Here is an 18821-nt window from a genome sequence, read left to right on the forward strand (position 1 = left end):
AATATCTGGACATGAAATAAAATCTTATATTTGAAAATATCAAAGCTTATCTTAGGAAAATAAAGAATGTCACGATTCAGGTTAGAAAATGTATTAACAAAATTTAATTTAATATATTCTAATTTTCATCTGCAACTATGCAATTTTATATTATACGTAGTAGGGAAAAAACGACTAATTCCACGCCCATCATTTTTAACTTAATATAATTCAAAAAGCAGAAAACTCATCAATTTAAAAAAAAAAATTAAAGCATTTTCTTATTTGAAAAATCACATCTTATGCAATAAGATACATTTTTCAACATCTATCATGATATTTATCTACACTAGATAGGTTCCGTCACCAAATTATCAAACTCTCCGAATTATATACAAACTTTAGCTACTTATCTTTGTAAAGTCATTATCAAACACCTCTAGAAGCTCCACTTTTTAGAGTCCATTTATATGTGGGAATGCAGCGACTTCAGATAAATTTGTTAAAAAACTTCACCTAATTAAAAATCTTAAATTAATTAGAAAATTACAAGGTTATTATTTGCTAGAAATGGACCTTTTCACCTTGTTGGACACCGCCTGTTTTGTAAAATGATTCAACCCCTCAGATCAGGCTATAATCTTCTTGTCCAGGAAAGATATTGCTGATAAGTATTTGGAGTGTGTCTATGAAAAGGAGCATAAAAAATATACAGGTATTCTGAATAATAAAATATTATATCTTCACTCGATGGTTGGTCGAACATCCATAAAGAACCTATAGTCATCAGTACCATAAAGAACATGCCCTAACGTCAACAGGCAAGATGAAAATATTCTCAGGAAACATTACCAATTGGATTCTTCGCGCAGGGGTAAGATCCATGACACGTGCTGCTAATTTCCTACAACAAGGCACACACACCAATCTCCTTCATTATAGAAATTGGTTCAGTGGAAAGGAAAACAGACTAAAAAAAAATCATGACCGAAAAATAAAACAAAATCAATAGCAAGTTTGTTTGTGGCAAAGCGCTGGAAGAACCTTAACATGGAAAAGAAGCAATCAACCAAAGAATGATACACTCAAACACCTTTACTATATGCCCACAGAAGTGGTTTTGGTACACGTAGGTGATATCCTCGATATACACAAACAAGTAAAATAAAACGAACTGTGGATGATTTTTCTTCAAAGGAGCAGTACAATCTTCGTTCCACTTATTTTATTTTGTGATCGAATGAGACATCTATTGTCTATGGTGGAGAGTATCAGTACCGATAGGTTTGACATAAGTCTCAAGGCGTCAGACTGGCTCATCGCTCTTACAATGAGAGGAAAAAATTACTTTAACATGGAGGCTATACTAGCAAGGACCCATATCTTGACAAAAAATAGGGCAAGGATAAGCGCCTAAAGCACTTTCAATAGCTCCAGAACCGGCTCACCCACCCACTTCATCGATACATACCCTGTTTTTTCTTGGAAGATATTTTTTTTTTTTTTTGATAGATCAGAAGGTCAACAACCAGAACAACAGGTGGATAGCCTACTGCCCAAGTATGATCTGTTGTCATGTAGACAAAGGTCCCATCCAATGTCATGGTATTTGGATTGGTTAGCTCTGAAGGGCAAATCATGCCTCCTCATGTGTTCCACCAAAGCCTAAGGGTCAACAATGACGCCTAACTGAACGTGTTAGAGGTTAAGGAATCCCTGAACTTATTTTACATAAATTATTTGATAAATCCCCTTATAATAATCTAAAAATTTTAATTTAAATACTCGAAAACCTTTAGTAAAAGATAGACTTTTAATAGGCATTCAACCTTTCCTCCAAAAAGAGCCATATCTCGAAAAAAAAAGTCTAGAATGTATCCAAGACAATTTTGACAACTTCATTTTGCCGGACTTTTTTTTGTATTGGGCACGATCGAACGACAAGCGAACCAAACGCGCTGCAAAACTAAACACGAACTTATGAGTTGGATCAAGAAGAAATTCCAGGATTTGCCAAGAGACCGAGGCCTACTCGCGCTTTCGGCCTCGTATAGAGATTGTAAGTGAGGCTGGAGGTAATTTTATTCAATAAAATATCCATCAAGCTTTACGAATCCGGTTTGACTTTTTTAATCTGTAACTGGCTGGAGAGAAAATTATATTTTAAAAAAAATCATTTTCGTAGTAAAACTAGCCTGTGTATATTGTACATACTGTAAATCTACTTCATCTGAAAATATTAAGATCTTACAAGACATAGCATATAATCGTGTTTCAGAATGACTAGATACATACATTGATAATGCAAAGTTTGTTAGGTTGTTTGCACTTCCAACGGTAAATTGCTGTTTTTGTGTTCGAGTTCTAAGTCTACCTCTTGGTTCGACAACTGAATACTTTGAACAAATTTGTTTGTCGACATCGTTCCCGATTTTTTTTTACAAGCTGTTTAATGTTCTTTGATGTCAATATTCAACAATTTTTATAAAGTGTAAAGAAAATTTATCTCCCAGTTATTGAAGAAATTGATATTTGACGTCATATTTTCCATTATTTCATGGGGTTCCAAAAAGAAAATTTGAGCAGCAAAAAATTGATGACAAGTTAAAATAGAGGAATATTTATTTGATAACATACATTTTCAATTGATTTGAGAGTTTCAATTAAAATTATTAAGAAATTTAAATCTTAATTTGTTTTTATGTATTTTCCAGGTAAAATTAGTTACTTTTATTAAAAAGTAATTTTTTTATGAAATACAATGAAGTCAAGTGAACTGCTTGAATAATAAGAACCCACGTATAGATGCCCCTTCTTGTTCACCTAATTTTAAGCTAGTACCAACATTCAAAAGATAGCTGCCAAAATGACACGACAATCTGTTGTTTAGTTTGTGAGTTATCGTGCAAATTGTGATGCAACTTTTGTTCTTTCCAAAAACATTGAATAAAATATAATTTGATGTTTTAATTTGACACTTCTTCTTGATGGGAAAAATACTGTTCAAACTAAGCAATGGCTTGAAAAGTGTTATGGGGACTCTGGACCATAAAGGAAATAAAATAATCATAATAATTATTTATAAAAACCAATTTTGAAAGAAAAAAAGAATTTTCTTTGTTAAGTAATAAATATTAGTTGTTTTATCACCCTTAAAGTGTTCCTTCTTATTAAGTAAGATCTGAAGACCCTTTTTTATAACAGCATAATTTTCGAGTAAGTGAAAAATAAAAAAAGAGTCATTGCTCAAAAAAAAATGAAAAACTGTTTGTGCTATCTTTCAAACAAGATATTGCAAATAAATATCTATATACTTCTGGACAAATAAAGATACAAAACAGTTAGACATTACAAATTTGTTCTGCACTGGTCCCAACACCTCGGAAATCCTCAAGTAGTTCGGAGTCAACTGCCATACAATGTACCCCGTTTGTGAACACCAGAATGAAGGGTCTGAACTACAGGATCCTTCTTGATCTGATTAGCCAGTCAAGATTATTCCTGAAGCTGCCAAACACTCTTTTAATGACAACCTGGAAATGTCCATGCCTGAATTTGCAAAAAAAAAAAAAAGGTCAATTGATATATCTACCGGGACAAACGTGGCCAAGGCTGTTTGAGAAGAGGTCACTCTTGATTCAAAAGCATTAACGATTCCGTATGTAGCGGTTTAGGTGTCTTCTTAATGAATTCAAAATCAATGCAAAATGGTTAAGGAGTGGAAGAAGATCAGCTGCAGCTACAAATCCAGTCCTGCTTGGAGGCTGTTATTGCCACCAATGGAGGGGCTTGCTATCAAAAAAATCTTCAAAATATATTTAATACGTCTTTCTTTTTATATCTACCATGTCCGAGTTCATTTGACTTCATTACGATTAAAATAAAGTACAGTATTGCAAGACTTTTTTAATACCCGGTAATATTTTAATGTGATTTGCATTCATTTTTAAAACTTGTTTTTACTTTTCTCTACATACATGGAATTGTAAAAATCGATATTAATCTCTGTATACCTCTGTCTACACCTGCTATTTAAATTATATTTATGTTTTATCTACAACGATAATATTTTGTATCAAATCATCTTTTTTTTAAATTTTTATTATATTTACTATAGACGTGTTCTGTTATACATTCTTCAAACAAAACCCGTTACTTCTAAAACACTATAAATATTGCCCCGTCATACAATTGCTAACAAAATAAAGGAAAAAAGATTCTACATAACCCCGAAACTCTCCATGCATAACGTTAAAGAAGTATCTTTGGAAATAGCTATGTACTCTTCCAAACTATTCTTTTGAGAATCACTATGATCCCTCTCCAAGGATCAAACTCTTTATCCCCTCTATCCTGAGTCCAATGTGACCCAAAGAGACAATTCGCAAACTCTAATTTGGCCAGTTTCCCCATCTCCATAGAAGAAGATGACCCAAGGTGGTTCAATACTTCATATTCCTCTTAATCTATATTTTATTGCCTATAGTGTTCAAAATGCTCATGTAACACTTAATTAAATTGTAAGATAATTCATAATTTATCTTGTTAATGCATTTGTTAAGACGTATTCGTATATTTAGCCAATTTGAAGCGAGATTCTGTTAATTCAATTGACTGTTTTCTTTATTTATTTATTTTATTTCGACCAGCGGCGATAAATAAAGCCTATAGAGGTCGACTTATATTTAATGCATATAAATTATTAAAATGATTATTTTTAATAAAAGTGAATCATTGAAAATACAAATATCAAAATTTTTAAAATAAAGTTACAGTGCAGAGAAAAAAAAATGTATGTATACTTGTCGCACAAACAAAAAATTAAATCACTTGATGTCACTTTTTCTTCTTTGGTAAAAGAAAAAAGGTATTGTATTCCATAAACTTGTCGATCTGTAATAGAAACTTTGCTTAATGATGTAAATCCTTGGTTTTGGTAGGTAAACGGTATTGTGAGTGGAGAATCTCGTTTTGTGGAAGAGATAGCCTTTGTTTAGTATCCAGAGTGGGGGAGATAAGTTTATCTTTTTGTTTAAAATTCGGTAGAGCATAATTATATATTTAATAGCACTTCTATGAAACAAATAGATTAGGTCTAGCCAATTTATTTTGCCTTCATAGTTCTCGTTATTTCCCAATGATAGAAAAAAAGCTTATACATTTTATAAGGATTTAATCAAGTAGTTTCTTAAAGGATTCCAGATCTCAACCCGTACATAAAAAACAGGAGGACATAAAGCTTATAAAGTTTGACCATAAACGAAGGGTCACGAGTTTTGAAGCTTCTTTTAATAATTTCCAAGTTTCGATTGGCCTTTCTTACTCTGTAGTAGTGTATGTACCTCTTAAATCTCAGATCACGAGAGATATAAATTCCTAGGTCTAGTTAATTATCTACCATCTTAAGAATGTGGTGGATGAACTCTTTTTTTTAGGAGAAAAGAAGCAAAACACACTTATTAACATATATAGGCATTCTCCAAGTAACACTGCAGTTAATAAATTTGCTGTAGACATTCCTGGCAGAGTTTAAATCAGAATAGATGATTTTTGTATCATGCACGTATAAAAATGTATCTTCTGAAAAATTATCCACGAAGTCGCCAATTTAAATGTCAAAGGGAGTGGTTCCAAGTACACTACTACCTTGTAGAACAGAGGAAGTAACATCTCAAGGCTCAGAAATAGTGGAATTGGTCATTACACTCTGTATCATATTCGTCAGCCAGGATCTAAGCCACTGTAACTACCGACGGATAATTTCCCCATGAGGGACTTTATCAAAGACCTTGCTAAAATCAAAGTGTATAAAAACACGATAAAATTTACGACAACTGACAATAACATCCTAGAAAGAAATTAGATTCGACACACACAACGTATTAGGACAGAATCCGTGTTGAAATAAGTTTACTAATATCAAAGAATGATTGTAGCCTCCGGTTAACGATCAGCTCTACTGTTTGACCAACATGGCTTTTAATGGATATAGGTCTACAATTAGAAGGATCAAGAGGATATCCCTTCTTAAAAATGGGAACTACATTGGGTATTTTCCAATTACATATTTGGCACATATCCACTTTGAAGAAAAAAAAAAAGATTAAGGAGGATAGATAGAGGGAAGGTAACACTGTAAAAAAACTCTATTCAAGGAAAAGGTGCTAATTCTGTCTGGTACAGCGGAGAAAGAGCTACGGATAATTGAAATTACACTAATAACGTCTTCAGCAGAAAAGAAACATTCAAAGAGGGACGTGGGCCCTGGAATCATATCAATAGGACCCTCAAGTATTGAATTCAATTTGTATTGATAAACTGATGCAAAATACGTGTTAAAGCAAGAAGCGTTGCCAACATAATCTAAGATGAGTAAACCTTGATTATTTTGTATCGAACCAATTCCATTGTTACCAAAATCTACTCTCTATTCTTTGTAATATATGAGTTATGAAGTTTTATATTAAAGTGAGATAGTAGCTCAATCTTATTTTTAATCTTATTTCGTCTTTAAAAGTTCTCCTTTGTTTCTTCTTTTGATTTCTTGGATTCTTATTTCTTTTCTTTTTTTCAATATGAGAACTGAGGCCTACAACAGTAGCTACAAAATTATAATCTTTCAGTTATTACTTATATAATAAACGCCACCTCATCAAAAATGATGGGTAGTAGTTTGATTCCCAAAATTACAAACTTTAGGGATTTTACTGAAATAATTAAAAATGATATTTTTTTATAAACCTAAAATCATGTTGTTAATACTATTTTAGAATAACAATTTATTTATTATCGAGGTCTCGTACTCATAATTGCATTTTTAAAATTTTCATTGATATTTACGACTCCCATATAGATGAAATATTTAAAAGAAACTATTCATAATTTATATAACGTAATTATTATAATAGATCAACAGATTAATTTTTATTCAAATACGGTTTATTTTCTGGAATTCTTTTTTAACCAGTTCATTAACCGTGTAATAAAAAAATGTTCACTAACGGAGGATTAAGAAAAGCGTCGTGTGTAAATATCGTGTCTAAAATAATGAATCCAATGATTCAATTTTCACTTCATATATACAAATATACGAACATAGATTGATTTCCCTATACAATAATGAGCAAGTTCTATTTAGTAAAAAGAAAAAAGAAAAAAAGAGGGCGTGATTTTAGTTTTTACATGATATTTCATTTTTAGAATGATACTAATTCCCATAAAACCTATTAATTAGATTAATTCAATTTGCTTTAATTGATTATATATTCTATTAATGTGAAAGGGATTTTGATTTTATGTTATTAATAACCCTGGGAGTATAGTTATTAAGCCTCAATGAACTTAGTTTTGACAATGCAATCTTATACTCACCTTTTCTTTTCCTTTTTGTGTGAGGCACTGAGCTTAGCTACACAGACTCGTTACCAAATTTCATCGAAAGTAACATTCATTATTTTTATTTGATACATATATTCCCCTTTTTTTTTTTAATATGACGTGTTGATCTATAACTACATATCCTCGTTTGTCAAAATATGTGCTTCACTCAATATCACCACTCTTAAAACAATCACATATTTGACACAAGAACATAGCCTGGCGTAGGTCTTCTGGATGCATACTCTTGGACATCTGGTTCTAGTGGTCTATGATGTACTACTTCAACTCCTCCACATTGTGGTATGATGTATTAACAAACATGGCCTTCAATACGCTCTATACATTGTAAATGAGATCAGGCAATGATGTACAAGAAAGACTAGGCACAGAAAGAGACAAAGTTTTACAGGCAAAACTTGTAGGGCTTTGGAGATGTAAGTGATGTAGTCCTATCTTGGATTTGTAAATAATTTCCTTGAGAGTAATTGGCTTTCAACCTCAGTAATGGCAGTTGAAGAAATATGTTTCCATCTTCTTGTTATAGGACGTTACGACACCCTGACAAATGACCTGAGTAACTGAATGCTTGTTCTGAATGTCCCCTTAATATCTTTGGATAATCTTAGAATGAGTTAGTCATTTCGGCAGATTAGAATTTATTCTTTAATGAAGAACTTTTTGGACTAAATAATTTAGCAACCACAAAATCAAACACCCGTTGCTTCTTTTCTTCCTGTGCCCTCATTTTCTGTCTAATAAAAAAAATAAGTAAATTAAGGGGTGAAAGATTTCGCAGATAGTATTTGGATTTCCTGTTAACCTGAGATAATGCTTGAATAAAATAAAAAGGCACGTCTTTTTCAAAAAGATATGAAACCAATCTTTATATTTATGTGCATTATATGGTAAACCTATTAATGCTATTGCTTAGTGATTGTTTATATGTTCCAGCTCTAAACATATGGAATGTTCACAAATTTTTTAATAGGCCCGAATGAGACTATTGGTCATAAATTAAATAAATTTAATCCTATCTCATTTTATAGACATACTTTATTGTTCGATAGAAAAGCTGATGAAAGTAGTAACGGCCGTTTAGCGGCCGTAAACACCCATGCTTTCTCTTTTTTTCTTTTTTTTTTAGAGGAGCTAGCCATATTAGTCCACGAGGGAAAAAATGGTCCGAATTATAGAAAATAAGAATTGTGCAATTTATAAATGTAATTTAATTAACTTTTCAGTCAACAGGTATTTTAAAATAAAGATAGGTATATGAGTATTTTATAAGTTATCCTTCAAAAGGAACTATTCAAATAACAGACAAATTCATTATAATTTGTGTGTTTTTTTCTTTTAGATTTACAAATTATTAGATCTTTTTATATTTATAATATCATTAAATTTTATGATATTCTTCCTATCAACATGAATATAAATGTTGTTAAATAAATGACCATTTAAACATATATACTTTTTTAATCAATTATAATTAAACAGTATTTGATAAAATTTGCTTCTATCATTTTGGCATTGGAAAAAGCTAGATTTGATATTTTCTGTCATCATGATTAGATTGTAGTTTTGATATATTTAGACCACTAGAGAAAACATAACATTACATGAGGTATATGCAATGTCATTTTCTGGCCATGTATTCCCGTCGTTTATTTTTTCTATTATTCTCTATTGATTCAACTAAAGTTACCGGGAGACCTCTCAAGTTGGTCATGAGAAACTTAATTATAGGAGACTGCAATTTGGATAAATATTCCAAAACAAACAATAAAATTGAATTTTTATTTGAATTAAATCCATACATAACGATTCTTTTGGTAAGTTAGATAATATTTCACTTATGAGGGTTCTTCTGGTTGGATTTTTTTATTAAGTAAGTTCCTAACTAATAAATATTAACTTTTTCAGATTAAAGATTCGACAATGAATTTTTTAAAAGAGTATCCATGTCTTGGGAATGTGGTTAATGCTTTCTTGAGTAGGAAAAGGATGAACGCTTTTCACAAGGGCAAAAATATTTTGAAACTTGCTTATCGTGGTAAATTATCCTTCTGTTGTGATGTGCTGGACTAATTTAGAACATAATTTGTAATTCTTACTATAATTGATGAAAGATGGACCCACTTTAACATTGACAATGAAATCGATCTAAATAAAGTTTGCAGACGCTTCGTACAGACAGTAAAACTAAATATAAGGGGTGAGAGCCAAGTCCTTGGCGGGCCTGTTTATTGATATCGTCCTCACAGAGAGGTATTTTCACATTTTCGACATATGATTTGTTGGATTCATATAAGTAATAAATACTTTAATTTAGATTTGGATGCTATCAATTATCATGCTTCAAATTGTAGTGATATAATAAGAATTATTACTGCAATACATTTCATATATCCATGGAATTCTAGAGACCTGGAATAATCCCGCAGCATATGTATTCCCACACAAAGGGTAATTAAAAAAGTGAAAAAAGCCCTAGACTGACCTATTCAATGTCAGAGATACCCTTGCCCAATTTAGGCATGGTCTTTGTTGAATTCGTCTCAATTGACCTCTTCAGGCTGAAGATATTTTTCTTCGTTTTAAAAAGCCTATCTTTTTAGTTAGAATAGGTACAAAGGTCGGATTTGCTATAACTCCTAAAAGTATTCTGTATTTTTCTTTGAGGACTGTGATTTGACCTCCAATTATTATGGTTTAAGCAATCTCCCTTTTTGGGGAATAGAACCATTCGTCCTTTGGTTATAGCTTCTGGCAGATATCCCTTCTTTTCCAAAAGGTTTCCCATTTTATACAAATATGGGACGATTTCCCCTCTACCTGTCGTAAATATCTTTCCCCCATCCCATCTGGACCAGAGGCCTTATTGTCTTTAAAGTTATGCCTAATGTATTCAAATAATATCTCACTAGAGAATATAGAGGTTTTTCCCCCTTTCCTTTTAGGGAAATTACTTCTGATCCCATCAACTAACTTCTAGAAGGTTTTACGAAATGCCTCTGCAATGTCCTCTTGCTTTTCTAAAGTTTTACCCCCTTACTCTCTTCTCTTCATTAATGAGGCTGAGTAATTATTTTTGTTGGTAAGGTATTTAATCTTCAAAGGGAATTATTTTCATTATCTATTTTAGCCCTCGCTTCTAATTTGGCGATTTCCGTAATCCAGAAGGAGTTATTAAAGTCAGAAGTTATATTTCTTTGAAAAAGTGAATCCATGTTCAAGGTACGTTTAAAATTATCTTTAAAATCATCCATCACTTTTCTCTTTTTACTAATACAGCTTCTAGCAGTACTATGTAACACATCGGTCAATATAGGCCTAGATAGGAAAATAACCTCTTTTTTTTTTGCCAAAATTCATTTTTATTTATCAATATACTCTCCTTTTAGAACGATACAATCATTCCAACGTTTCTCCAGCTTTTCGGTACCACGGGTGTAGAACGACTTATCGAGACCTTCAAAATATGCTTCAGTTTCGACAATCATTCCTCATCTGAGCCAAATCTCTTTCCACGGTCATCTTTTTTAGTTCTGCAAAGAGACAGTAGTCTTGGGGGCCAGAATCTGGAGAATACGGGGGGTACGGTAGCAATTCGGAACCCAATTCGACCAATTTTGCGGCTTTTATTGATTGTGACACGGTGCATTGTCTTGGCACTTTTTCTTCTTCAAATGAGGTATTTTCTGGGTAATTTTGGCCTTCAAACGATCAAACAGATCGATATGATAGTCGCTGTTGACTGTTTCTAAGAATTCAATGAACAAAATTCCATCCAAATCCCAAAATACAGAGGTCATACCCTTCCCAGCCGATGTTTGAGTCTTTTGACGGCTTTCTCCGTCTGTACATCACTCAGCAGGAAGCCGTTTTAATCCCGGAGTGAAGTGTTGAATCAATGTTTCATCCATTGTAATGTACCGACGCAAATACTCCTTCTTATCTCCAACATCTCCAAACAGCTCTTTGAATCCTCTTCTCGTTGTTGTTTTTGCTCTGGTGTGAGTAAACGTGGCAACCATTTGGAAAACAGCTTTTTCATAACCAAATATGATGGTGTAAACACTACCTTTTAATAACTTCAGTGTGTCAGCTATCTCTTGCAAATTCACTTTGGGATGGTCCCTTATGATTTTCAGGGGGTTTTCAATGTTTTCCGGAATAACTGCCTCATTTTGCCAACCAGGCGTTAGCATCATCGGTGTCTGTACAACCACATTTGAAATCGGCAAACCATCGTTGAATGGTTGTTTTGATGCGGCAGAGTCCAGATAACATTTTTCAAGACAAACTTAGGCTTGAACGGTGTTTCTTGCTATCAAAAAGCAATGATAAATCAACACACAAAATTGCTTTGAATCCATAATTTTTAAGAATTACAAATGTAGCGTCACTTAAACCACTGTAACACGATAAATGATAAACCAAACGATATAAAATTTTGACAGTAACCTATTGAATGTTTGTACTTCCGAAAAAAAAAATATTTTATTAGTTGCACCATCTGGTAGTTAGTCCCGGGACTTATTGACTGGTGTGTTATTGTAAGTTTAAGGGAAAACATAATTTTTTTACAGAAAATGAAGAATAAAAATTATTTGCTCTGTTAGTTTTCATTTTATTTATGCATTTTTCATCATATCAACTACAAAAGAATTTTCCGTGTCCTTGAAGAAGTTTTGAGTACAAAACTAACCACTATCATCTTATGATCGGACAAAGGTTCAGAACGATAGAAGGCATCCTTTGTATTTTCATAGATGAATTTTGAAGCAAGTGCTAAATCAATTCGTGTCTATTCAAATTCAAATCTATACGTCCTGGAATGTCACGGTTTGGTATCAATCCATAAACAAAATTTCCGTTTTTACGGGCTTTTAATCTTCCATCAATCAAAGTTTTACAGGTATTACAATTTCACCAAAATATTTTAATACCACATCTATCTCGCAAGGCTTAACATCCTCATGGGGATATTGAATTTTTATTTTATTTTCAAACACAATAGGATTTCCAGACTCATCTTTACGTTGGGATCTTACCCCTTTTATAACTCCTTTAATTACCCCACCCCTATCATTTGCTCCCCCTATGGGAAAGGTATCATCTACATGAGAAAAGGAAATACTAACATCCCATTCTTTTTTTAGTACTATAACAACCTTAAGGCGAGATCCACTACAAATATGAATTATTTAAGAATGAGTGTGTCCATCTTCAGAGTTCCAAAAATTAAGTTCTCAACTTCTGGAACAGTTGGCCGTTTGGGAATGTGACCTCCATCAATGCTAGTAATATCAATTATTTTCTTTCTTCTAATTGCTTTTGTAGCAAAATCATTCTTCAATTCATATCTATGCTGCCGTGGGATTTCCCCAATAGATGATTTGTTCATTATTAAAAAGTAAATTCTTCGGAACTTTTTCTTATATGAAGTGATAAGCAAATACATGCAACCTCTTACCAGCCTGATCCCAAAAAAATGTCATTTGTCAGGATTATTACGTTAAATTTTGGTATCTTTTATTTTTTACATAAAGTTGGAAGTTTGGCATTGCAGGATATTTTATATTTTGTAGTTTATTCATCTACACGGGAAAATAGTGTCTTCAATCGTCACAAAAAAAAAGCTCCTTTCTTGGACGTGTTTCGATTTGAAAATCTGTAAAATATCGAAAAAATCATTTTTCATGTTCTTCCGATAGAATTATCGAGTTGAATCGACATACAATATTATTATAGATTAGAAGTACGATTATATCTTTTAACATCTTTTGAACAATATTTCTTTAATTCGTCTTACCTTATGAGTGTTTTAGTTTAATATATGTCGTAAGTAAATACATTTATTCTTTTGGTACCGCATATTACGCCATTATATTTTGATTTGTTTCTTCATTTTTACAAATCAAATCTTATTTTCTTTAATACCAAATGTATAATATATTATTATCAAATATACTTCCAGAGTCAATTTATGACAAATAAAAAGTTTCTTTTTCTTAGCTGTTGTCGTTATTATTTAACTTCTGATTAGTGAACTTCCTTTCCTATTACATTCAATTATATACAAAACCTGATTAAACATTCGTGTGTGTGCATAAAAGATAGAGAGTCACCTTGAGGATTTGTTGCAGAATTTCAGAGTAGAATTGAGGATCGAAATCAAGGTAATTCTTACGAATGTCCTTGTTTATTTCCTTCCCCCCCCCCCTTCCTTGTCACAGCTGATTGTAGCTGATCTAAGGAAATGTCATGACAGCTAAGCTGCTCTTCTCCAAAACATTCTTCAAATAGTCAAGGTTTCCATGTTTATTTTCGGTTTCTTTTTTTTTAACATGCCCGAAATAAAAAACAATTTTCATCAATAGTTATATACTAAAGGACTCTAAATCTAATCATATTTTGCATGAATTTGACTATTATTCCAACTTATTAAATTATGTGTATAAATTTTTTTTTTTCATCAAGTTAGAATTTCATATTAAAGAATCCATGGGCTATGATTAATTTTAAGTTTATTCGATTCTTAATATTTGGTTATTAATGATAAGGATTCCTACAGTTCTTCAAATATTTGATAAGAAATGAATATGGTCGTTAAACCGATCGTTAAATCGTTATTAAACCGATATCAATCTTTAAATAATTATCAATGCTTACAGTGTGCGAGATAAATCGTGAACTTGACTTTAAATCAATCCAAATTACTTTAGGGTAAATATTTTAAAAGCAAAAATTTTGTGAGCATGGAGGCGAAAAGGCAAAAGGTTTTTGTTTTGCTTCACTCCCAAGTGAGTTTCAAGGAGATCATGGAAAGAGCCTGCCATCGAATGGGTCGCCTTGGAAAGACACCCAGAAATTGTGAAAATCATTTTGAGGGAAATTTAAGGAATGAACTATTAAAATCAGATTATGTTCTTTCCAAAAAATTTGTATCGGGAGAAAAACCTCTGCCAACCCCAAGCGAAAGGGAGCAAAGGGAAGCAAAGAAGAAAAGAATGGATTTTGTCGATTCCATTTTGTAGGCAAATGAAGAAACAGCTCCAATTCCAAATTATTTTGCACCGGCTGTTGTTCCGGATGTTATTGAGCTTAAATTTGTAGAAGCCTCCGTTCAAATACCCTTGGAACTAGCTGACACATGGTTTCGCAGCAAAATAAAAATATACCACTCGTCAACTCAAACTTATACAGCGAAAACAACCGATTCATACAGCCAAGCGTATGGTCCCTGACTTTAAAAATAACTAGATCAACCATGACAATAAAAGAACTCCTGACTCAAGAACTCAAGTCTCTTAAGAAAAAAAATCAGCAACTTAAGGAAACTGTTAAGATCCTCCAATCGGTTAACAAGAAGCTAAAATATAGGTCATATTTCAAGAGTCAATTAATTTACTGAAATTTGTTTACTAAGGTTCAAAGTAAAATTCCCGTAATGAGGTTAATTTGAAAAGAAACAAATTAAAAGGAATGGCAATAACGAAATTATCCTATTCAAATCATCTGTCTTAAAGCCTTACCAAAAAAGCATAATTATTACAACAAAGTTTAAGATGGTGTTGTATGAAGATTTAAAAAAAATGAAATTCAGCTTCCCAATGTATTGACATTTAGCCTAAATCACGATTGACTTGAAAACTTTTTTGCCAAAATTAGATATATTGATCGAACTAACTCTCACCCTAATGTTGCAGAATCAATAGATCAATTTTGTATTATTGTAATCAGTGGCTCTGAAAGATTTTTGCTTAAAATTTTCCAGTTAATGTTCAAAATGAATCATTCCATGATTCAACAAGTAACAAGGAGTATATTGGATGACAAAGATTTATAAGAAAATCATGAATCTATAACAGAGGAAACGTTCGAAGACATTGAAGATTTTGATTTTTACATTTTTTTAAGAACAAGAAGTACACAAGGACCCAGAATCTGGTATTGAAGATGAAAATAAAAAATACAATTAATGAAGGAGATTTTGCAAGTATTCCCAACAAAATCAACTGTCATGAAGAGGGATTTATAAACGTTGTAAGTTATGTAGCCAAAAATCTCCTCCCCAAATTCCCAACATTAGGAATCTATAACTCATATCTTAATATTCTGCCTAGTCCATGGCTATAAACTCTATCAAGAGGTGGAATATTTCAACCATCTCTATCAACTATCATTCACTTAAATAAATAAAAAATTACTTAATATGGAAACCTTTGAGCGTCAAATAGGGGGGAGGTCTGGGGGAGTGGTCCCCCCTAAAATATATTTATCTAACTTCATTTCGATTGGCAAGACGCAAATTTTGCCACGGTTAAATCTTTGCTTTCTCTATATTTGTTTTGGAGGATACCCTCTAGATTGTTCAATCTTGCAGCACACTATCAAGCAAAATCCTGATTTTGGAAAAGGGCGTCAATATGCGCATTTTTTTAATACTCTTCATTGATGATGTATCGAACTAACCTCGCTGAGTTTTTTTGTGTTTTTTTTTTGTCCAGACTTGTTCTTCTATATTAAAACATTTTAAAACAATTATATGTATTTAAATCTGTGTCCGTTCATTTGAGCAACATTTATTTCAACGAGGCCATCTTAGAGACATTCATTTGGGCAAGCTTCACTTGAGCAGCGTTCCTTTCAGCGACATTTTCATATAGTAAATATTATGTAATACATTATGTCATTATTAAACGTCATCACCCATCAGAGTGGTGTTCAAAACCAAATGGGAGAAGTCTCGAAGGACAACTGAGGATCGATGAGGACTCCCTAAGCTTATATGGAGGGTTGAATTTACAAAACATATTAAGTGGGATGACATTCAAACACTTTGATCGATGGGTCCTCTAGGAGTAGGATCTTTAAAAAAGGATGTGCATTCTCCAATCATTTTCGTTGTCCAATGTTATGACAGTAAACTTTTGATTTATGAACCATTTTTGACTTGATTCAAAACTATGTTACTTTTATTTAGTTCTTTTTAGCAGAAGACTTGACGAGAGTAGGGAAGGATCTTTTTGGGTGATCTGTCATCATTCTGCTAGCTTCATTGAATGTAGAAATATTCAACATTCTTAAAGGAAGAAATAAACTATAGATAGTCTCTTATCATTAATTTTAAAAGTATAAACTTTTGAATTCTTATCATTCAGAATATGGATCGGAAACCTGTAAAAGATCTAGATGGAATTATCTATGTTGATTTTTTTAATAATTTAGTAACTTTAAAAAATCTAGATTCTTCGTGGATGATACTTAAATTATTGTGCCAAATGATGATTTTCTTTAATTGACTGTTATGTAAATTGGTTTTTATAGAAGTTACGAATTATAGAATTAAAAAAATTGTTGCACTTATTCTGAATTAGATATAAAAAAATACTTTAGCTCTAAAATGTTTTATTATTATTTACTAACTAGCTATTTAGTACGTGTTCTGATGCAACATCAATATCATACGAAAATCTACTCAAACTTACCAGAAAGGTTGTTTCAGTTTGACATATTCTCGTTGAATATTACATCAAATAGAGGTCTGGTGGGTAGCTTTCATATATGCAGCAAAAAACATATAAAAGTTTAATATTGAATATATTTATATCTTGGCATATTAGTTTTAGTTTCAACATGTAAATATAGTCATTTTAATTATCTATCGTTTTATACGTTTTACCTTTTTAGTTTGCAGAGGGATCAAGGCAATAATAATACACATTTTAATCGTATAGTTTTTCATCTTTTGATTTACTTTTGTCCACGACGACGCCTCCCCCAATCTGTAGGCAAGGACTCTTGATATATACCTCACAGTTATTTTGTGGTATTATATACTAAAATAACTTAATACAAATTCAATTTTCAAATTATACATTTATTTCTATATTTAACTAACATCAACCCACAAAATCAAGGATTTGTAAATTAGTAATATTTTGAATTAAATTATTTAGTGCCTCATTTATCCTTTTACTGATCTTCTTTTCTTTTTCTTTTTTGTGTGCAAAGGAACATATCCTGATATAATTTGTTGGAAGACAACTTCTCGTAATCTATTTTCTTTAATGATGGGTTCAAGAAGCTTACAAAGTGAAGGGTGCTGGCACTGCATGGAAGACTGGAAAGCCATCTGCCAAGATTTTACAGAGTTATTTGTTCTAGGTAAACCTTCTTCTGTTTGTATATTCATATTCCATCAATCTAGTGGATATCGTGGCTCTCTCTTAGTTCTTCCCATATATCGACCGATGTAATTGTTTTCAAAATAATCGGAAATGACTCTGATATCCTCAGGGAAGGTTTCTGTGAGGATCTCAAAAGCATTGACAATTCTATTAGGAGGTAGGAAAGCCAATGCAATGAGACTCTTTATTTTAATTCGTATATCCTCCTTTTCAATATAAATTTGCCTCCACAACGACTGGACCAAATGAAAAAAATATCCAACAACTTTAGTCGAAGGAAAATCCTCCTTAGTTGTAGATATCGTATTTATTCCAAAATCAGCTTATACATTGATGGGATTAAATGTAATTCTGTATGTATTCCTCATTAATCCATCCCGAAATCTGTTGTATGTATCACGGCTTTTGTTTGGAAGAAGTGCATATATACATGGAATTACTGTGTCCATGACTAGTACGTGTACCCTAAATAATTCGTAAAAAAATAAACGGACTAACTTTAAAAGTTCCATATACAATACCAATGTTGGTATCTGCTCATTATTTCAAAACACTTTTTAGTTTCATAAATAATTATTTGATTTTCATCCATCGATCCAGAATCAAATAATAAAGTAAATTTGTAAATCTAAAATTGCGTGGAATTTAAAATCCACATTTAGACGCTGTCGATGGAGGAGCACTGTTATCTCTCCTTATTCGTATTAAAATTTGGGCTAAATTTATATTTTTCCTAATGACAATGGAAGCTTCATCTCCGATATTTTGTTCAGCACCCCTTATAAGCAGCTCTCGGAGGCTCTACCGAGGAAAGAGTCATACTTTTAATGTTAAATTTTAATTTTATACATGTACTTTTCCAGGAGCAGGAATGTGATAATGTTCCGACATAACAGTTGGAATTTTTTCTTCTCTTCTGGGTTTGGACCTGTTTTAACTCTGCCTTTACAACCATTTCCAAAACACCTCCAATTCAAACTATTTATGTTTTTCTTATCTGACCTATAGAAATAGCCTTGAAAGCAAAGCCCCTCGGCAGCTTTTGATAAGTTCTATTTTTATACAAATGATTACTGCTAAAATCGTTACAACTTAATAATGAATAAACCACGTTAAACAAACTAGATAAATCTCACTCAATTAGTGATTCAAAATTGGCTTGTTCTAGTACAAGTTAATACTATTAGGACTAAATGATCAGAAATTGGATTTATTCATGTCAGCTTTCGATAAAAATGTTCTTACTTTTCTAAATAAAATATA

This window comes from Lepeophtheirus salmonis, chromosome 2 (assembly GCF_016086655.4).
Source record: "Lepeophtheirus salmonis chromosome 2, UVic_Lsal_1.4, whole genome shotgun sequence".
In the NCBI taxonomy this organism is placed as follows: domain Eukaryota; kingdom Metazoa; phylum Arthropoda; class Copepoda; order Siphonostomatoida; family Caligidae; genus Lepeophtheirus; species Lepeophtheirus salmonis.